Source organism: Psammomys obesus, unplaced genomic scaffold (assembly GCF_907164565.1).
Source record: "Psammomys obesus unplaced genomic scaffold, mPsaObe1.curated_primary_1811, whole genome shotgun sequence".
In the NCBI taxonomy this organism is placed as follows: domain Eukaryota; kingdom Metazoa; phylum Chordata; class Mammalia; order Rodentia; family Muridae; genus Psammomys; species Psammomys obesus.
The window spans coordinates 10,942,071-10,965,332 of NW_026585894.1; the positions used below are offsets into that span (position 1 = coordinate 10,942,071).

At 36.7% G+C, this 23,262-nt stretch overlaps 1 protein-coding gene across 5 annotated transcripts in view; it reads right to left on the reverse strand.

Annotated features, from left to right (window-relative positions):
- Nucleotides 1–23,262, reverse strand: part of LOC129671012 (melanoma-associated antigen 1-like) — a 212,236-nt gene that overhangs the window by 139,480 nt on the left and 49,494 nt on the right. Inside the window, exon 1 of one of the 5 annotated variants that reach the window (XM_055599655.1) lies at nt 10,117–10,222. The exons of the other annotated variants lie outside the window; for them this stretch is intronic. The gene's annotated coding sequence lies outside the window, so the exon portion shown is untranslated. Of the gene's footprint in view, nt 1–10,116; nt 10,223–23,262 lie in introns of those variants that run through there. 5 annotated transcript variants of the gene reach the window in all.

Sequence of the window (23,262 nt, forward strand, 5' to 3'; positions counted from 1 at the left end):
TAGATAGTATGGTTGATAGTGGAGAATGATGAGTGAAAAGGTATTAAAGTATAAGGGAAAGTTAAATTCCAAGCATTAAAATCAAAGCAAGAAGCTGTGACTGTCATTCTAAAATAAGGTATAGATGAACTCAGTACTTCACTATGTCCTTCCTATCAAACCTGGTATCAAGGAATATTTGCACCTCCTTTCACATTCATGAGCAAAGGAATGACAAAGTATCTTGTTGAAGGATGAATCTGTTAATGTAAATAATGTTCTGACAGTGACAGGTTAAAGTACAACTATATGTTCAGGAATTTTTTTTTAATTTTCTACATACAATATGGGAGCCATCAATCTTTAGTTCCCTTCACTCTCAACTTGATTTTCATCATCAGATACAATAAAGAGCAGAATGGGAGGGTCATGGATTCTGAAAATGGGCTAGTTGTGTTCAATCCTAGCTATTTCCTTTACTAGTTGTATCCTTTGGCCAAGTTATTTCACCACTATATACCAGTTTCTTCATCTGTAAAACAGAGATAATAAGAGCTCCTATTTCAATGGGTTGTAACAATTAAATGAGTTGATGCATGTAAGGATCTTAGAATGGTGCCTGGACACAGCAAATGCTATGCATTATTATTATTATTATTATTATTATTATTATTATTATTATTATTACCATGACAGAACAAATATTATTAAAAACAAACAAAAATAGAGAAATATATACTGTTATCTTTACCTATATTATAAAGATATAGTCTATAAGTATGAAAGAAAAATTTCAATTGTTCTTGAGCATTATTGACTATTAAAACTATAATCATTACCAAAATTATAAAATTACTGCATAAATTTTATAAAACCTTTTTCTTAATGCCATCCTTAATATTTATAAAGAATATACATTTTCAATATCAAAAGAAATTGAAACTATACTACTGTTGGCCCACAAAACTTAGTCTGTAAGAGGTAATAAGCTATTGAATATTTTGAAAATAATTCTACTAAAAGCATGAATAGTTAATTTGAGAGGTTAGTCTAAAAATATCTTCACCCAGAACAGCTTAGTTGAAAAAGACTAGATTTGAAAAATCCCCAAATTAGGGAACTATTGGGAAAAAATAAATTATGAAACAACTTTCAATACCTGGATACGGCAGACACCGGAAAACCTGAATGTCAGAAAACTGATACACTGGAGACACTGGAAGGCGCAGATATTGAGCCTGTTGATAGAAGACTGAGTAGTTGTAGGAAGGCATAAAGATGCTGGAAGATATGGAGATACTGGAAGACAGGCAGTTGCTGGAAGCCCTGGAGATGCTGGAAGACCTGGAGGTGTAAGAAGACGTGAACTCCTTGGAAGACATGGATTTTGTTGGGGAAGACGGAGATTTTTTGGGAAGGCATGGATTTGTGGGAAGATGTGGATTTTTAGGAAGATGTCGACTTTTGGGAAGACGTGGATTTTGGGGAAGACACGGATTCCTGGAAGGTGTAGATTTTCAGGAAGACGTAGATTTCCAGAAGACATGGATTTGCAGGAAGACGTGAATTTTTGGGAAGACGTGGAATTTTGGAAGATGTAGATTTTCTGAAGACGTAGATTTTCAGGAAGATGTGGATTTTCAGGAAGACATTGATTTCCTGGAAGCTATGGATTTAATGGAAGACAAAGATTTTCTGGAAGATGTGGATAAGATGGAAGATCAGGAGATAACTGGAAGACATAGATATTGGGAAGACATAGATTTTTTCTGGAAGATTCGAATTTTCTAGAAGACCAGGATTGTTTGGAAGATGCGATATGTGGAAGACTTGGGAGGTTTCTGGAAGACATGAATTTTTCTGGAAGACGTTGATCTTCAGGAAAACATTGATCTTCAGGAAGACATACATCTCCAGGAAGACATATCTTGGCTGGAAGACCTGGAGTTAGTGGAAGGCTTGAACTGGTAGAAGACACAGATTAGCTGGAAGACCTGGATTTTTCTGGAAGACTTGGATTGACAGGAAGACATAGATTCACTGGAAGACACTGATCATCTGGAAGACCTGTGAATTTCTGGAAGACTTAAATTGATGGGAAGACTTGGACTTTGTAGAAGACATTGATTTTTCTGGAAGACGTAGATTGCACTGGAAGACATGGATTTTTCAGGAAGACATGGATTCTTCTGGAAGACGTGTGGATTTTCCTGGAAGACATGAATTTTCCTGGAAGATGTGTGGATTTTCCTGGAAGACATGAATTTTCCCAGAAGACATGGATTTTGCCGGAAGTCATGGATTTTTCTGGAAGACGTGGATTCTTCTGGAAGACACAGATTTTCCTGGAAGATCTAAATTCTGTGGAAGATTGGATTTACTGTAAGACTTAGAGGATGTTGGAAGACATGCATTATCTGGAAGACTTGTATTTTCTGGAAATTCAGGATTGTCTGGAAGACCTTGATATTGTTGGAAGACTTGCAGCTGCTGGAAGACCTGGTGATGTTGGAAGACCTTGTTACGGCGCCACTGGAAACCCTAGATATTGGAAACATCATAAGCACAGGATTTTTGGAGACACTAGAAGGCTTGGATTTTGAAGACATTGGTTACTCTGGACATTAAAGACTTTGGAGACCCTGAATGTTGGAATATTTGATACTGAAATCCATATACTAAAAGTTTTGGTATTAGAGACATTGCAAATCTTGTATTTTTCAAACTCCTAAACATTATCTACAGACAACAAAGGACCTGGACATTTACACACTACAAGTTCAAAAACCCCACCTATTCAACAAACAAAAACAAAAAAATGCAATATTGCCATAGTCCTGTCCAAAAACTGAGTAATTTATAAGAATTAAATTTAAATGATACTAGCAACCCTAGATATTAAAAGATCTAGATGCTAAAAATATCTAGTTATTCATAGGTTCAGAGTGATAGAAACACCTGGATGTTGGGAAAAGAGAGTGCTTGAGGATGTTGGATGACTTGGGTCAGGGAAGAACTGACCCAATAAAAAGATGTTATAGGATTTAAAAGAATGCAAGAGCTTAGGACCACCATGAAGGAGAATAAAAGGGGAGAATGTGGGAAGGGTATGTGAGAGAAACGACTGGGAGGAGAGGATGGCTTAGGAGCGCAGGGAATCATATGAAAGCAGGGAAGTTAGTATGATATGGAAAGGATAGGAGCTCTACAAGGACCAAATATATCCGGGCACAGGGTCTTTTCTGAGACTGACACTCAACCAAGGACCATCTATGGATATAACCTAGAACTTCTGCTCGGATGTGGCCTGTGGTAGCTCAGTAACCAAGTAGTTTTCCAAAGTAAGGGGAACACGGACTATTTCTAACAGGATCTCAAGGGCAGGCTGTTTGACACCCCCCCCAGGGGAGGAGCAGTCTGTTAGGCTACAGAGGAGGACTTTGCAGCCAGCCCTGAAGATACCTGATAAAACAGGGTCAAATGAAAGGGGAGGAGATCCTCCCCTATCAGTAGACTTGGAAAGGGGCAGGGAGGAGACCAGGGAGGGAGTGCGGGGTTGGGGAGGGAATGAGGGAGCGGGATACAGCTGGGACACAGAGTTAACAAAATGTAACTAAAAAGAAAAATAAAATTAAAAAAAAAACAATGTAAAGTCAATGAATGAATGAATAAATAAATAGACAAATAAATAGATAAATAAATAAATAGCAGAATACAGGAAAAAGTATGTAAGAGCTGGGTTATATAGAAAGAGGCAATAAAATGCCATATTCTGGGCATGACATAGCCATTGGTATATGAATTCATAATACATGAAACTACGTTTACTGAGCCTTTACTGACAAGACTGGGCTTATCAATTCCAGATGAAGAAAAAAATCATGGGGTCCTGTACTTCTTTAAGGAACTCTTGGCTACTGATTGATACTAGGAGAAGGAGAATCACTGTCTTCAGATGGGACTCTGGTAAGACGCCCACATTCCAAAGGATAATTCCATACCCATGATCACATGAATGGTCCTGGTTAAACTTAGTGGGTCACCAAAGATAAAGTTATGAATATTGGGAAAGGATTTATAGTAAGGATGAACATTGACAGGGATAAGGAGATTACGTGGGATAGGGATTACAGTAATCATAATAGATTATGTCTACATGCATAAGATAGTCAAATAATAATTTTGAATTTTAAAAGGCACTGTAAAAGCAATATTTAGAAGACATTTGTAGATATGATAACTGAAAAATATAGTACAAGATACTAGAAAAGCTATAGTTGGATGCTATGAAATAAATGGACACTAGAAGCCCTGAAAATAAGAAATACTCAATGACTGAGACTACAGAAGATCTGAAAATTTTAACTCTGGACTGTGAAAGACAAGGCTTAACTTTAAGTAGAGGAGAAATTATTGGAAAACTTAAAATTTTTAATAACTCTAGTATACTGGATAGTTTAGAAAATGCAAGCACTAGAGATGACTCAGGCCAGAGACTAGAAAATAAGGATACTGTAATATGAGGGAAATCTAGTCATTGAAGATATTGTCATTTGTGGAACCTAGAAGACCTAAGCTAGATTTACTGAAAAACAGAAAAGCCTAATCTTAGAAATTAGAAAGCCATATTCAGAAACATAGGTAACATTGAAAGACTTCAATATTATGGTGCTGCTATTACATCTTAAGATAATTAAATCATAGCACAGACTTTTATGATCCTAGCATCTCTTTTACTAAAACCACGGACAAGGTTATTTTAAGTAAAAAACAAAAAGGAAGCAGGAAGTCAATTGAAAAAAGAGTAATTTGAATGCGTTAGAATCTATCTCCACAGTCTCAATGAACTGCCCTTTTAAGTATTTATGGGTTGGCAGAATGAATGTCAGCAGGATACAAATTGTCAAAGAATATGCAATACCTTTCCTAGAAAATTTACTTGGTCCTAGATCAGGGTTCAGCAAATATGTTCCATTAAGAATCAGGCTGCTAATATTTAATGGTCTCTGTTAAAACTGCATGATTGCACTATCAGTGTAGACACAGATAAGGAAAATAACAGCTATAGCCTTATTCCAATAAAGCTTAACTTATTTTAAAAAGTTTAGGTGGGTGGATTTGCCAAGCTCAGCTCTACACACTAAATCTAGAGTATAATCAACTGAAGATTATCCAAGGTTAGCATTCACATGAAGAGCACAGAAGCAACATTTTGAAACCTAGGGGCACAAAAAATATTGTGTGACATGCTGATACTCAGGAGTTGGGGCTGCCAATTGTTCAAGTTCCCTTTATTCAGAAACAAAATTAAATGGGATGCACTCAAAGTCCCAGTCAAGGAGGATGACAGTCAGAGGCTGGAGGATTACACATGCAAAAAATAGAGAGATGAAATCCACCACTATATTCTGAGCATACATGGAGACAGGGGAAATGAAGGAGAATATAATTTGGTAGGGTCACCTCATGAATAAAAAAAATATAATGCTCTGATCTCACTAACTAGAATTTAAGTAATAGCCTTAAGAGTTCAGTTATAGCCTGAAACTCCCTATAACTAATATAAGTCTTAGGAGAACAAGAATTAGCATCTGTATTGAACACAAGAGAACTCAAGCAGTCAAAACTAGTTAAGGCACAATAGGTTGATGACTTAAAAATCAAATAGTTGTCAAGGAGACAATGGGAAGCCATTGTGGGTCATCTGACAAGGAAATAATGTAACTCAGAACCAAAATTATGATAGTTATGCAGAGAGGCCAAGGCCACTAACACATACAGCCACACATATAATGGTCATTATACTAAGTATTCCAAGATAAAACAAAGGGTTGTGATGGAAGGCCATGGTAGTAATACTAGTAGGCAGTACTGTAAAATTGAATTGAAGCCTGACTGTAGAGTGAATAATTTTTTAAAATATTGAATTGAATTAATGAAAGATATGTAGCTTGAAAAACACAGTACCAGAGTCTTATGAATACCCTACTTACTGAATACCACTCCTTAAAAATTTCTGAATGCCATGATAAATGTATGAATTACCAAAAAATTCAGAAGTCAATTATAAAGAATCTTCCTTGCCTACTAAGAACACTATGGCTTGCACAGTTCTTTGAAAGGAAACAGTTAAAAATTGGTGGTATGGTCAAGAGTGCATCCTACAGAGATTTATCATCACTCCCTATATCTGATTGCCTTAACTATCTTTAAGGTGGAATTAAGTAGCTGGATTATTTTCAAGAGAATAGGAATGCATTTGTGTCAAAAAGTTACTATTTCTAATCACCAGGGAAATAAACATCATATAATAGTAATCACATTATAAGCACAGTGTGAAAGAATTACTGCAGAAATAAGGGACTTATTTCAGGTATTCCTTCTAAGCAAACAAGAAAAATATTAAAATCCATTTCTTATTCTTTCTTTTAAAACCATCATTTATACCTTATTTGAAGGATATTCAATATTAAAATTTTGCCAAATATAAATTATCATGTTCAAATATACAAACTTATTTATATTATAATAATAATAATAGCAATGATTTATTGAGCGCTTACTATGTGCCAGGCACTGAACTAAGCATCTTGTGTAATCTTCATTTGTCATCTAATAATACAAGCATTATTCACCCCATTTTACAGATTAGAAAATGAAGTCCATGACAGTTAAAAGACATGCTCACAGTCACACAGCTAGTAATTGGTATGAGAAAATTTAAAAACAGGTATAATCTTAAGGCCTAGGCTTTGTGCTGACTTATCACGCACATTAAAAGATCAAAGATTAATTTGCCAGGCTTAAGGACCTCTAACCCAAGACAGAGCATCCCTGATTCAGAGCAGCCAAAAAATTCAATGTCCAAACCCTTACTTGAAGTCACTTGTATTTTTTCTCTTGATACATACAAGCATATTGCTACCAAGTAGTCAAGCACCAACTCTGGGTACTTGTGATGATGGGTTAGCCGGTAATGCAAGACAAATTACAATGCCTCAGATAATGAGATTTATACTTAATTTTGCCATATGTGTTGCTCATGCTCAAAAATACTCTTTCACATCTGCTTAATTTTATTTTTCATTAAAAGATTTTTTTCTATTCACAGCATAGTACTTTATAATATTTACATCAGTGATCAATGTATTTCATGTCAAAGGCATCATTCACATATTGTTAAAAAGTAGATTCCAGTGAAGCCTTTTATTGACTTTTAGGTTGTGGCAGACACGTGATATAAATGTATAGCTTTCTCCATAGTTTCAACTTTAAAAGATCATGAATAAAAGAATTTTTAAATCAACTGTCAGTTTTCTAATCCATTAATCCTCACCTTCCTTTTCTTTTTTCCTTTTTTCTCACCGTGATTAAATATGCCTATCAAGAAGGTAATCTCTATCTGTGTACTTCTTTATATTGAGCTCAAGAACTTACCCTAACCATTTGACGGTAGAACTTGTATAAAACCAACTAAAATAAATGTTAGGGCTGGGGAAATGGCTCAGCAGAGAAGAATGCTTGCTCTGCAAGCATGAAAACCTGAATTTGAATCACCAGAACCCACATTTAACAAAAGAAGCCAGACTATAAACACAGAGTGGGGAGATGAGGTAGAAATAGGAAGATTGGTAGTGCTTTTAGCTGCCAGCAATGCTTCAGGTTTAGTGAGAGAACCTGTCTCAAGGCAATAAGCTAGAGAGTGACAGAGCAAGGCACCCAATGTCCTGTTGTGGCCTACATGTTCACATACCAGTGTTTGAACTTATTTACACCTGTACATGCAACATAGAAGCACATATGCACACACACATCATACAGTAACACATATATTCATTCACAGACCCAAAAACAGAACTTAAATAGACAGAAACTTTTTAATTGGGGGAGAATATTGATAATTTAAAGCATAAAAATTCTACTTATTTGACAGTGCTGTCATTAAATTCTACTCCTATCACTTAGCTTATACCAAACTACTACATCTTCCTGTAAATGTGACTTACTTTTGAACTGAACCAGATTAAAATGTTCTAACATAAAGCACAGTAAAATCTGTCATTTATCCTCAACAGGATTACTTCTGAGACTTAAACTGGATGTTGTCTCAAACAAGAATGAAATTTATCTCAGCATTTTAATTTAAATGATTGGAGCCCTAATCAATTTATTCTATCATCCAAAGGCTAGAGAGTCTACAAAATTAAAATAATATAATGGTCAATTTCTCACTATATTACATTGACTTCCTAGTTAATGTAATTCAATTTAAAGATTGGTTTTTCTAAGTCTGATCAAATCAAGAAGTAAAATAGCCAGGGTGGTAATACCAATGTATAGGAAAGATATCAGAAATTTTCATTCTTCAAAGGCATATGTAGCCAGGCACAGTGGCACACACTTGTAATTCCAGAACTCTGGGAGGCAGAGACAGGTGGATTTCTGTGAGTTCGAGGCCAGCCTGGTCTACTAATCGAGTCCAGGATAGGCAAGGATACACAGAGAAACCTTCTGTGTCGAAAAACAAACAAATAAACAACAACAATGTCATATGATTATACTGGCAAAGATGGCGACTGACTTCCAATACTTATCTGTAGACATGACTAAGAAGAAACTAATTGTTCACAGAAGCTTAAAGCATTAACAATCTAGATATCTGCACTTATATTTAACAAAATGATACGTATAAAGTGTTAAAATGGTAGAAAGTGTTTTATAAAGTTATTTTCCCCAAATTCTATTATATGTAATAGAATGTTACATAATATATATTACACACACACACACACACACACACACACACACACACACACACACGGAAGGTGTTTTCTCATTAAAAAGTTGACCATACATTTCCTTTTTATTCTATGTCATCTATACTTAACTTTCTTTTCTGGGAGGACCTAAAACATGTAAATGTTGAATCACAATCACATTTTTAAAATGCTGGGGAGTAAACCCAGGGTGTTTAACTTGCCAAGAAAGGGCTTTACCACCGAAGTATATCAATCCAAACAACAGTTTTCAAGTGGCATGAATATAATTTAACACTACTATTTACTCTGGTCTTTGTGTAAAGACTTAGATAATCACAAAGTCAACCAATATGGTTGATGCAGTTTTCTCTAAATATGACAATAACTGAGTTAGAAGAACCTTGGAGACCAAGATACAATACTTTCATTTCAAAGCTATGAAAAGCATAGAGTGACTTGGGTAAGACTGCCCATTGAACTAGTGGCAGAACAAATATTGAATCAATCATGTTTGCCTTGTTACCTAAACCCACTACTATTTCTCTTTTATTATTCTGTCTTAGTTTCCTTTCACCTCAAAGCAGCAGTTAGCATGTAGAGCTATAGGTAGAACCAGTTGTTTTCCAAATATATAGGCACTGGCTCTACTATTGGAAACACAATCTAGAGAATGTTAGTTTTCAGAGCCCCCCTCCTTGACTCCAAAATACAGCTAATGCTAAGAACATCTGTGGGCTAGAATAAATGTGAATGCTTGCCCAGAACTAGGTTCACAGTATCTGATAATGGGCTTTCAACCCACATTTGCTTCTTCTGAGCTTGAGAATGTGGGCCACTCATTTGCAACTGTGTGAGCAAGGCCTTTTTAACACTGTGGCTCAAAAGCAATACTTCCTTACTCAACACCTTGATCTCCAGGTCGCCTTTGTGCATTTTAGGTTATATTAAGATCTCTTTTTGGCAACTTTATGTCAACATTTACTCTTCTTCCTTTCTCTCTTCAGGCATTTCCACATCATTATCCTATGCAATCAGGGTGCTCCTGCTATAATGTTGGCACAGTAGCAGTTAGGGCAAAGGATCAAGCAATGTTAGTCAGACTTCCTGTCTGTTCCCAGACAAATTACCTAACTGAGTTCGAAATAAACAGCAGTTAAGAATGTATGTAAGTAGATAAAAGACCAGGTAGGTTCACCATTTGACTTTGATGAAATAGAATAATATCTGAGTGTCTTACATCCAGCTTTGTTATTTCTTCCATGTTAAATCTGATTGGAAATATCATTCAAAGTTCACTTTAATTACACCTTAGGCAAATAATGAGATTACAAGGTGAATTAAACCCTCAAACCTAATCTAGAAATGAATTCTGCAGTACCTTTTGGGAACAGGAAGTGTCAGCATTTCTTTTTCTGGAGGATGTTCAGCACGTCAAAGCATGAGGGGTAAAGCAAACATGAGAACAGGAAGGAACTATGGAAATTAACTGTACTAACTTTTCCTCCTTTGGTTAGGTACCAATGCAAACCTAGGAATTAATGATAAATGCTCTGCCTCTCAGTACCAGCCAATACTTAAGTTAAAGAACTGACTCACAACAAATGAATTTATGCCAAACTAATCCCTCTGGCAAAATACCAAACTAGACATAATCAGAAAGAATAAAGTAAATTTCAGAAAGAAGAGGAGAGAGCACAGATAGCAGGCCCTTCTTACTTTGCTAGGATCTAGAATGTGCCAGAAACTCTTGCACTATCAATGTCAGAGGAATTAAGGACTCTTGTATTAGAGGGTGAGTAGCATTGTAAAAGTCCAAGATAATTGGTTTGTTCACAGAAATAAAAAGCCAAGGTGCATCTCAATGACATTTCTCAAACTTTACATTAGCAGTTGTGGTTCCTTGGCAATTACTTTTCCATTTTTTTCTGACCTCATGGTGATAACAATGCACCTGTGAAAATGCTGCTAATGACAACAGTGGCAAGGAAAGAACAGAGAAAATGGAGTTTGCTGCAGAGAAGTAATCTTGGTCTTCCCCATTTTCTTCCTCCAACACATGGAGCACCAAGCATAGTGTCAGAAGTACCAGAAGAGGGTCTGAATCCCAAGTTTCAACTATTGGTATGTGGCACTGTTTGGAGGACTGGGTGGATGGTTCACATTCCTTCTTCCCTGTCAAGAGTAGAGAGAACATACTGATTGACCTTGGTCGATTACACATTCCTAGGGCTGTGTGTCTTCACAGAAGCCTCTCTGAAGGTCAGCATGTACACAACTAAAGGATCTCTCCCTGCTTGATGATTTCATACGCAGAATGCACACTGTCATAGTCTTTGATTTTTTGGATGCTAACCTAAGTTGGCTTACTTTTATCAACATTTTAGGTAATCCTATCTGTAAAATACTTCTCAAGTATATTCTCAGAATGAGAGCCAACAGATTGGCAACATTACTTAACTCCATTTCTTCAACCCCTCTGTGAACCCAGTGTTTTGCCCAATGGTATATTTTCAATTTCTTCCATGACTGGAAGAAGACACTCAGAACCAGTAACAACCTGGTTCTAAAATTTTTGTCCACTTTCACTAGGGGTTGAGATTTTTATTTCTCTCCCTTCTTCTACTATTGTTAGGACAAGTGAAAAAAAATTCTCTGAGCTACTTTCACAAAATCCAGTACAGTCCACCATGAACATTATGAGTACAACAAGGTCCAATGCGGGGATTGAAGGAGAAGAGCTATTCTCAAGAAAACAGAGATAATTTGTGCACAAGGACCAGCATTCACTATTACTTTTCCAGTTGTGACACTGTCCCAAATCAGTTGTACTTTCAAGCCCATATCATTTTCATGTAAATATTGATTAACCTCAGTAGAAAACCCACTGAATAATAGTTCAGAGTAGTAGTTTTCGGTTAACCTTGGTTGTTTGTTTTCATTCATGTAGACATAAAATAGTATCCGGTATTCTCTTTTAAAAGAGCCAGGATTCTGGAATTTTGAAGTGGCCAAGTTGGCACATACTTATAGAATAACAGGACCACTTCATCTCCATTGTTCAGGAAAACTGCCATCTCTTATATTCATCTTGTCACTTCCAGGGTACTTGGGAACAACTTCATGCTCTGCTTCCTCTGCCTGCCACTTTTTTTTTTTCATGCAGCCCATAATGTTTCTTGAGCTTCTCTATCTACTCATTCCTTGCAATGAATAGTCTAAAATTTTTACCTAGATACAAAGGTAACTTTGAATTTCAGGATGTTCATCAACAGTTCATGCCAATGGAAAGAGGCCTGTTGAACCTCTGTTTCAGAAGTTACAAACACAAATCTTAGAGTTTCTCTATTTCAGTGTTTTATGTTATGTATGATGTTACTAGTGATTCTAGTCTGTTCCTCATTGTAGTAGTCCTTACAGTACTCATTTTTCTTTACAATTTAGAGATTGAGAAACAGCAAATGTTACCATACAGAGTTTTGCGTTTACCATTATCAAACATTTCAAAACACTCTTGTTCTTTGTTCTCAACAGTACCTTTCTTGCCCTAGTCAATCTTTGTGTGTTTCCATCACCCATCTTTTTGGGTTTTTGCTTGGAGGTTATTTTCATCCTAACTTAGACAAGATCACAGTGATTGAAAATTTCTTATCACTGAGTAGTAAATGATACTAATTTTTAATACTTAATAACCAAATGATAAAATTAATGAGACAGGTAAAGAGGGCTAAACAAGTTTTATATATAACATAAGCACATGAGCAATGGCTGCAGAAAGAACAGGCAGAAGCACACAGGGCTGAAAAAAGTAACTCAAATTTTGATTTTTTTTTTTTTTGCACATGCACAAATCAGCTAGCAGTGATGACTTGAACTTGCATATTGTTCTAAAGAACACAAAGGTGTAGCAGACAAGATAAACCAAAATGTTGCATGAGAATGACTTGCAGTTGAGTAGGAACTACAGAATTCAGGAGTCAAGGTCAGGCTACCAGTCTGAGGGTGAGAATCACAAATACCACCATCTAGGAGAAAGCAGACACAGAAATAGGAAAGGGCATCAGAACTGGGGTAATCTGAATGAGTAGATTATGAGGTAATGAGAATGACAGATATTTGGAAGAATAATGCATGGCAGACCACTTTGGCCAAGGTTGTAGCAATTGCATACTCACTAGCGATCTAGCAATGGATTTGCATGCTTTTCTCCAGTGTGCTGACCAACGTGATACATTACCAGCTGTTGTGATTTGTACCAAATAAATGAATAAGAAGATATTTCACTTTTTTCTTCATTTTCATTTGTTAAATCATCTGTCCATAGGTCGAAAATTTCCTGTTATTTAGAGCACTGCTTAAGGGATCTAGCTACATTTTTATCCCACCCCAATTTCATTTTTCTTTGAGGAAAATATGAATATTGGCCAGAAATCCTTCTTCTATTAGGCTAGCTGAAAATGGTGGGATCTAACATAACTGACTGAATGACCACAGGACAAGTTAAAAGTTCTATAATCATCATAAATGATTAATTGGACTGGGAATGTCACTAAGATGGAGAAAAGAATGAGTGACTATCATTCAAAAAGCCCTGGTTCAGTCCTAGCACTGCATAAAAAGGCATGGTGATGCAAAGCAGGATTGGAAGTTCAAGTTTATCCTAGGTTATATTGCAAGATTAAGGTCATCCTAGGCTACATGAGACCACAATGCTTTCAAAAAAAAAAAAAAAAAAGAAAGAAAGAAAGAAAGAAAAGCAAAGAAAAACGGGAGAAGGAGGGAACGAAAGAAAGAGAAAAAGGAATAAAAGAATAAAAGAAGGAAATGGGTAGAGGGGGAGAAAGGGTGTAAGACAGAGAGGGGAGGAATCCCATATGCATGCTAAATGATATCCCCACCCTGTGTCATAACTATTGACAACAGCTATGGCAAAGAATCATAAAAGGCATAAAAATAATTTTTGGAAAATCTCTTTCATTTTCATAACATACATATATTTTTCCTTTATATAACTATATAACTCTTATTTCTCTGTTGATGTGTCAGGAGTTTGGGTAGATTACGTAAATACCTGGATTCTATCCTCAACACTACAAACACACACAAACACACACACACACACACATGTGCGCGTGCGCACACACAAACACACACTCTCAAAGGTAAAAGACTCAGTGTCCAATCCTTCACCAGAAACCAAATTATTTAAACATGGAAAGAGTTCAACTTTTAACAGTAATAACAACTGTTTCCTATACCATATAGCAAAGACTTATAAAAGAGAATGAGCAGAGTATATAGAATAAATGAAAACTATGTGTTAAACTGTATCACTGGATAAGAATCCATTCAATCAGTTTCAAATGACAGAATATACTTTTATAACTCCCATTGGAGCCTCATCTCTGTCTGTGCAATGAAAATGTTAGCATTGTAAGATGCTGGAGCTGTCAGCATGAAGACTAAGTGCTTTGAAATAAATTACCCATGTTACGATATTTCTGTACTAAAAGCTCCACTACAATGAGCCTTGAAGTTTGTTAGGATGCTAAGAAATAACTGTGTAGTCAAGTATACTTGTTTTCAAGGCATTTTCCCCAAGCACATTTAAATCTACAAGGCTGAAAGCTTCTTTAAGCTTCTTTGTGAGAACAGGAACCTTGGCACCCTCAGGAAGGAGAAAGCTTGACTGGCCAGGAGTTAGAGCTCAGAAGGGCAAGAAAATAACAGGATGTTTTTTTGTTCTCTCTAGACACTTCAAGAAAGAACAGGAAAAACATTTAAATGCCACACCCTGTGACGATTTGCAGGGATAAATAGAACCAAGTTAATTGCAGCCTTTGTACTAAAAGGACATTGGCTTTTAAAGGATTTGCTTTTCTATAACTACTCAGCAATCACTTTCTCTTTCAAAAATCTTAAAAATCTTACAAACATTTAACTCATGGCTTTAAAAACTACAGGCCTTCATGAATCTTTTAACATTTTAAACTATCATAAACAGAAATACTGACAATGAGGTTTCCATAAGGAACCTCCGTTTTTCTCAAAATTAATGATATATCCACAGTGTGTACTATTACTACTAATAATAATGTCATCATTATTAATAATGTATATTATTACTAGTAATAATAATGCCGTTCTGCTGAGCTTTGCAACCAGAGCAAACTTTCTAAGACAAGGTAAAAATCCTGAACTTCTGTGAGTCCCTTTGACCTACTGAGCCTTGTCCAACACTCCCTGTATGACAGTCCCTACCCATTTTCCAGACTTATCATTCACCAGCATCTCATGTTTTCTTTTATTATCACTTCAGCCAGTGAAAATGAGATTTTAGCCACCTGCCTTCCTTTAACCTTCAGTATTTATTTCAAGCACAAACCTCATCCAGGAAACTGAACTAAAACAGAAAAGTATTTTAAAGATCTGGATTGCTTTTTTAAAATGCAGAAATGCAGAATCTGATCAACACTGTACACCAAGAAGCAACAGCCGGCACCATGTTTTGACTCTCCTTGGCTTTCCAGACATACTACATACAGTCTTATTTCCTGTTCATTCTGCCCTATTTCACAAGTAAATGGCACTGCAGTATTGAATGATGACACTTGTCAGGAAAGCCTTTCCTGATTGTTTTCCATTAAAACATACAGGCTTATCTCTTACTCTTTACTCTAATTGCTTTTATTCAAGATAGTTATCAAAACAATTTAATAACTTTTTATTGCCTTTTTTTCCTACTCATAAGATACATGAGCACAGGAGCACTCTATGTTTTGTATACTCTTTAATCTTCATACCCAGAAGAATACTTGAGATATAGGTGTAACATCTTATTACTTAATAACTATTTATTCTGGAAAAGAACTATAAAACCCAAGCAACAATTCCCATTGTTACATTAAACTACTCTAGAAAAGCAGGCCTCACCCAAACAAGTCAAGGAGGAAGAAGGACTATGATGATGATGACCATGATGATGATAATGTTGGAGGAGGAGAAGCAGCAGCAGCAGTAACAACAACAGCAGTAGCAAGGACACTAAGGGTATCTGTAAGCATGTTTAATAGTGAATTCCTCTACTGGTTTCTGATTTCCTGCGCTTATTGTTGCTTTAGAGAGTTCAGATTCAATTACTTCAACAATAACATCTCAACAGAGGCAACTGAGTATATGACACACAGCCACTGCCCAACAAATACTGATCCCAAACTCAACAGTATGAGGTTCATACAATAACACTAAACCCTTCCTAAACTAGCTTTTAGGGGAAAGAGTCCCAGGAGACCACTACCTGTGAAAGTATATCTGAACTGGGATTTTGAGTTAAGCATTTGAGAAAGAAAGATAGATATGTCAAAAGTATGGACATACCACTTTCTAAAGGAAGCTTACCTCTCTTTGTCAGGATGCTACAGCATACCATTCTTAGTTCCTATAATGTCACTGCCTCAAAGAGCAGGTGAAAATATGGATGGGTAAAACAGGGAGAAACAGTTTGCCCTCAGTATTAGGAAGAGCTCACTAAATAACAAGAGCTGTGCAGAATGGATTAAGGCTGTCTCCTCCAGTTGTAATATCCCTAACAGGGAAAGTGTCAGATGTCACAAATGCACTCTAGGAGATTTCCTTTAAACCCTGGCATGGTGGCACACATATGTAATCCCAGCACTCAGGAGGCAAAGACAGAAGAATAGTGAGTTTGAGTGAAGCCTGGATTGCATGGATTATACAAAAGGCCTGCCTAAAAATATCTAAAATAAAATAGAAAATAAAATAAAATAGCTTGCACTCACCTGCATATTCCATATACTTATCCAAAATTAAAAACAAAACAAATATTTTTAAAATAATAACAACAAAATAAAACTGATAAAGGAACTTTGGTATTAGAAAACATTTACGTGGTGGGCATAGTTGTACATACCCATAGTCTCAGCACTAGGGAGGAAGAATTAGGATTTCAGAGTTCAAGGTCATCTTCAGCTACACAGTAACTTTGACACCAGCCTGGGATACATGAGACCTGGTGTCAAATAAAAAATGAAATGAAAAGAAAAAGATGTGTACAACTAATGTTATAACAATGTTATAGCAAGTGAAGTCATATGATAGAATATACAGAATAACTCTGGTTCCAGTGCAAGCCAAGTCTTAATGTCTCCTCCATATTTGTTATGAAAACTGTAACAAGTCATTTATTATTATCTAACATTCTACTAAACTTTCACATATTAGCTGAACATAATAAACAGATTTCACTGTACTTTTTTTTAAATCACACACACTGTTATTTTATTTACAGTATTGTATTATAAACATTTCACATTCTCAGTTCTTAAGTCACAGAACATTTAATATTATCTCTCACCAGAGAAGCCTGTGCGGCATCCTCAGTTGTAAATTATAAAAATCACATGAGTTTTTACAATCAATTTTCATTCTTCCAAATAAATAATAGAAAATCACTTTAAAGTTTAAATATCATTCTTGCAGTCAAAATTCCTACTTACATTCAAAATAAGTTAAAGGTATGATGATGATATTGATTCTTATTGGTTCCCACACTGCTTGGTTGTTTTGCTATTTTAAAATTTGAAAATAAAGACAGTTTTTAAAAACTTTGCTTTCCTTCCATGGTTCAACAGAATCATTAACCAAACAGATATCTGTAAGTTGTTAATAATAATTTACTTCTTAAATTAAAATGTCATGGATAGTCATTCACACTTCTTACTTGATCAAATTACATTTTTGTATCTCAGAACAGTATTTTTAAAGGTGTCTCTGTAGTAACAGTGCCCTCTGCTGGCCACACAGTGGAAGAGCCAAACTTGGACAGAAGCTGTGATCTACTGTGAGCCTTGGGAATGGCCACAATAAACCCTCTCCTAACTAACTTCCCCTTTTAGCCTAAGTAGAATATTGATTTAAAAGCTCCTCCCGAGGAAAAAAGACAAGATCTTTCTATCCGGCCAAAGGTGCGCAAGTGATTCAGAAAATTCCATTCTCTTCTTCCAAACAGCTTCCAAAGATTTTAAAAAGATAAATGACGCATTGATTTCCACATCTTTTCTATTCCCTAGGTCCATTACTTTTTTCTGGCTACTCAACACAAGGAATTGGCAACTGGTAGCCCACCTTAAATATGACTGTGCAGTAGTCTAGTTATGGGCTGCTTACCGATCATGATTCCCTTCATGACAAACAACACAAGACTGGCATAAAATGGCTCCCCTGAATAATAAGAATCAAAAGCCTCTTTTTCATAGCACCTAACATAATGTCCCACCATGTTCTGGGAGAGCTAAATGTAGTATGATGGGCAAGACACCATGAAAATTAGTGTAATATACATCAGAAGGTGTTTAGATAATTGCAAATTCAGATTGTGTTTGCATGTCACTAAATGCTTGTGGTGGACTACGAAAGAGCTATGCATCTTCAACACAGATAGGGTATTTTCTCAAGAACTTCTAAAGTTATTCTCTGCTACTTGTGGTAAATTACACTTTAAATAAGAGGTTCTTAACCTTCCTAATGCTGCAACCATTTAATACAGTTTCTCATGCTATGCTGACCCCAACCATAATATTATTTTCTTATTATCTCATATCTGTAATTCCGTTACTGCTGTGAACTGTTTTCTCATATGCAGGATATCTGATATATAACCCCAGTAAAAGGGTCATGGCCCAGAGGTTGAGGACCGCTGCTTTAAAGCTTCTATATTCTATACAAATTCAGAATGGTTCCCTAAACCCGAATAAGGGAGCCCAATTTCCTCCCTTACACCTTGCTTTTGTGAGATGTGGGAGGTGGCAAAGCCAAGGTTTGATTACACAAGCTTCTATAATCTCTATATTGTTTCCCACAAAAAGCAAAGCTATCCCTGGGGGCACAAAATAAGGAAGCATTAGTCCCTGCTTCTTACCCTTCATCTGTTGAAGGAAATGCACTATGAAAACCGGACTCAGCAAAGACACAGCTACTGAGGTCCAAAACACAGCACATATTGGTCTCTTTCAGAGTCATGTCACAAAACCCAAAATTAAGGTATGACAAGCTACACCAGAAAAAAGTGCAGGGTCAAACTCTGTCAATAACACTTCATGGAATTTTTGGCATTGGCTTTGAATTTTATAGAAATGGTATGGAGAAATCTTTATCTTGATTACTTAATGGTTTTCTGTCTCCTTAAATTTTGTGCCTGCAGTAAGTTCCTCACTTTATTTGCTGCCCTCTGGGCTCTTCAGAGATTCAAATGAAGGCATGAGGTTCAAGATTTCCCAACTAGAGAAGCGGTAGACCACCACAGGAATGGAAGCCACGTGCCCAGGCCAGTTCTGCACAGAGAGGAGGAAGCTGACTGAAAATGTGGCTCTCTGGCTGAAAGCCCATAGCCCTGGGCTCATGATCTGTACCAAGCCTCCAGGGATGTCAGTTGCTAAAGACATCAGTGAGATGTCTGCTTGCCTAATCAGGCTTTTACCACAGTGTCCTCTTTTAACCACCCTGGGAAATATGTGCTCCCCTCTGGGAGGATGTTGTTCTTCTGTGCAGGATGCTAATGCACTGCCCTTCACTGCTGCCTTCATCAGTTATCTGCTTCTGGAAAGAACTTCCCTTACACTCCTCCTCCTCTGCCCCTACAACCCACCCCCTACCAGCCTTCCTTCCTACCTGCCGAGCTCAGCTCACCTCCCTCTATGCTAGGCAAGCTGGACAAGCTCAGCTCTGCGTAAGAGGACTAACATATGCTGTCACTTCCCACTTCTGTTTTGGTGTATACCCAGACATTACTACAGTTTCACCATTACATCACCACCACCTTTACCCTTAGTCCCAGAAAGTCTCATGGGCAGTCATTCTGGATTACTTTATCAAGACCTAGCATATGGGACAAGCCCTGTTAGTGTTTTTGTTTTGTTTTGTTTTTTAATGATGATAACAAGTTACTGGAAATGGCACAGAATTTTACAGCTGGAAGGAATATATCAGATTAAAATAGGATTAAGCATTCATTCAAGGCTTTTAGTGAAATTACTTGGTTTAGAGGAAGGCAGAGTTTCTAAGGTAAAATTACCTGAGTATTCTGTCCTACACAACATGTGTATGTGCGCATAGATGATTTTTAATTTATCATTTACATATAGATATGTGGTTTATTTTCTGATATCATCAACTGTAAGCATATGGGGGTCTGGATTTGCTGCCCCCACCTTGTAAGACCTCCAATTTCTCTTATACAAGGGAAAAAGGACAAATGCTAGCCACAGGCAATTTAGGTTTATTACACAGTATTTAATAAGGCTTGCTCAACTGAGCATAACATCCCAGCATACTTACCTATAGAAAATAAACCAGAAACACCAATGTTTGTCACACATGTTAAAGTTCATGGAGAGTGCCAAGGGATGACGTTCAATGGAGGCTTGCTTTGTTTTTTTTTTTTTTTTATACAAGTTGGGGGCACTGTATGCCATCTCCAACAGGAAAAAAAAATCTGACCTAAAAGCAATCATGACAAGAATGATGCATGTGTCATCCATATTCTTAAACCATATTTTGCTTCAGGAGTCTGCCTTCAGACCTTTTGATATTTAATAAATGAGGATTAGGCAAAGCTCATAAGCACAAGAACAAATGTCAGATTCAGCAAATAAAAATTCAGGTCACCCAGTTAAAACTGAATATCAGATAAACAGCCAACCATTAGAAATTACAGTAGTTCTCCCTAATCTGCAAGGTTTTAGTTGCTCACAAGAACTACAGTTTGACATTATTAAATGGAAAATTCCAGAAATAAGCAAGTCACGAATTTTCAAGTTCTGTACTGTTCTTAATAACATGCTGAAGCCCCATGTCTGCCTGTTCCAATCCACCCAGAGCCCAGAGGAGCCATTCTCACTCCATTACTAGACTAACTGTCCCAGTGTAGCAGTGCTGGTGTGCAAAAAAAAATGTTTATTTTGTTTAATTATGACCCCAAAGTACAAAGACTTAAGAAATTTCAAAGAGTATAAAAAGTCTCTTTCAAGTGAAAGTTCTAAACTAAATACAGAAATAAAAAGTGCATGCTGAGATTACTAATGTTTCCAGTAAGAACAAATCCATAAATGAATCAAAAGCAGTTTGTTACACTGTTGGATAGAGTCTTTCAGAGGCCCTCAGTGGTAGGCTCCTGTCCTGCTTCCTGTTTTCTCCTTCTTCCAATGTCTGTCCTGTTTGACTTTCCGAGTAAGGATTGATTATCTTACCCAGGTTCCCCCTTCTAGCTCAGCTTCTTTAGGTGTACAGTTTTTAAGTTATCAAAGCAGATATTGAGATTCATAACCAAACTTTGGGCAGAGTGCAGGTAATCTTAGTAAAGGATGGGGTAGATAGTAAGACCTGGAGAGGACAGGAGCTCCACAAGGAGAGCAACAGAACCAAAATATCTGGCCACAGGCGTCTTTTCTGAGACTGACACTCCAACGAAGGACCATTCATGGATATACCCTACAACACCTGTTCAGATGTAGCATATGGCGGCTCATTATCCAAATGGGTTCCCTAGTAACGGGAACAGGAACTATCTCTGACATGAACTCAGTGACTGGCTCTATGATCACCTCCCCCTGATGGGAGAGCAGCATTACCAGGCCACAGAGGCAGACAATGCAGGCAGTTCTGATGAGGCCTGATAAGCTACAGTCAGAAGGAATGGGAGGAAGACCTCTCCCATCCATGGACTTGGAGAGGGGCATGGGAGGAGATGATGGAAGGAGGGTGGGACTGGGAGGGACTGAGGGAGAGGACTATAGCTGGGATACAAAGTTAATAAACTGTAATTAATATAAAAAATAAAAATTTAATTAAAAACCTTTTTTAAAAAGCGGTTTGTTCATGCTGTTTGTAGGGGAAAGGATGCAACTGAAATCCGTGACTTTAAATGAAATAAGCCAATCCTACAAAGACTAACATCATCTGTTTCATCTGTGGAAGCTAGAGGAAGTGGGAAGGATATGAAGGTGAACAAAAGATTAGTACAGCTGTGGAATGGAGATTTGGGCCAATAGAATGTGTGAACATGATCAAGTTAACAAAATGCATATATAAAAATGTATGATGAAACTCTGTTTAACTCAAAAAATAATTACAAAAATATTGTTAGTTTTGCAGCCACATCATGAACTGTAAAAACCCATACTACCACGTGTAGTAAGTGCTTGGATAAGGTAGAGAAACATTAATTTTGTGTAAGTAAAGGAAAGATCCTAGCACTCACATCACAGTGTCCACTGCTATTTACGGTTTCATACATACAATGGGAGCCTCTTAGAATGCATCCCATAAGGTGAAGAAAAACTAATGTATAAGAATGTTCTATGCAACCTTTAGGATACATTAACAAATATTTTTCCAATTTAATAGAAATTTGAATTTTAATTGGGCACAGTTTCTTCTATTAACTCCATGAACTACAAAGATTATTTGAATTTTTTTTTATACAGGCTTAGACTTGACAATAACAGAGATAGGCAAAAATGCCAACTGGACATTTAGTAATTTACATGTGTAAAATATATCAGAGCACTGATATACTTATTATGAAAGCTGTAGATATATGTGCAAAAATAATGGAAGAGACTGCCAGTTGGATAGCTAAAGTTTTAGATTTTTTAATGTTATTCTACAGGTCTGAAAAGTAGTGGCCACTAATCAAACAGTACTGGATACATTTTGTGATCTTTTACTAATAATAATTCTACACTTTATAGTGGCCATCTTTTTTTAAATTTTTTATTTAACTTTTATTAATTACACTTTATTCATTTTGTATCCCCCCATAAGCCCCTCCCTCCTCCCCTCTCGGTCCCTCCCTCCCCCCTTTCTTCACCCATGCCCCTCCCCAAGTCCACTGATAGGGGAGGTCCTCCTCTCCTTCTTTCTGATCTTAGTCTATCAGTTAGTGACCATCTTTTAAAATAAGAATATTTTGTGAAAACTATGTAAAATTTGAAATTGGTGGGCATAAACAATAAGTAATAACTCAACCATGCTCATTTTCTTATTGCCTCTGACTGGGAGTGGGAGTGGGCAGGGGCTACAGCAGCAAACCTGAATTGTTTAAATAGAGACTGTGTGACCTGCAAAGCCACAAAGACCCGTACTGCCTAGCCTATAACAGCAGTAGTTTGTCAAGCCTAGGTATTGCCATTTCCTGTAAAATGATATTACAAATCATTCTTAAACTTGTGTGCCAGCTTTAATTCCATGTGCACTACATTTTTATTTATTTGTAGAAAGTATTTGCTTGACTCAGTCAAAATCAGATGAAAAAGCTTTGTTCTCATAGATACAGAATTTTGGCCAACTACAAACCAGTGGTGTTTGAATGAGATTTGTTTTTAACATTACCAGCTGTCTTTGCTTGCTCTTGTCCATGACTTCCCTTTGTCCTTTGTTCCACGGTCACACAAATCAGAATATTGCTGTGGTCTTTAGATCCCATGCCCAGTCTCTAGTTTACTAAGTGGTT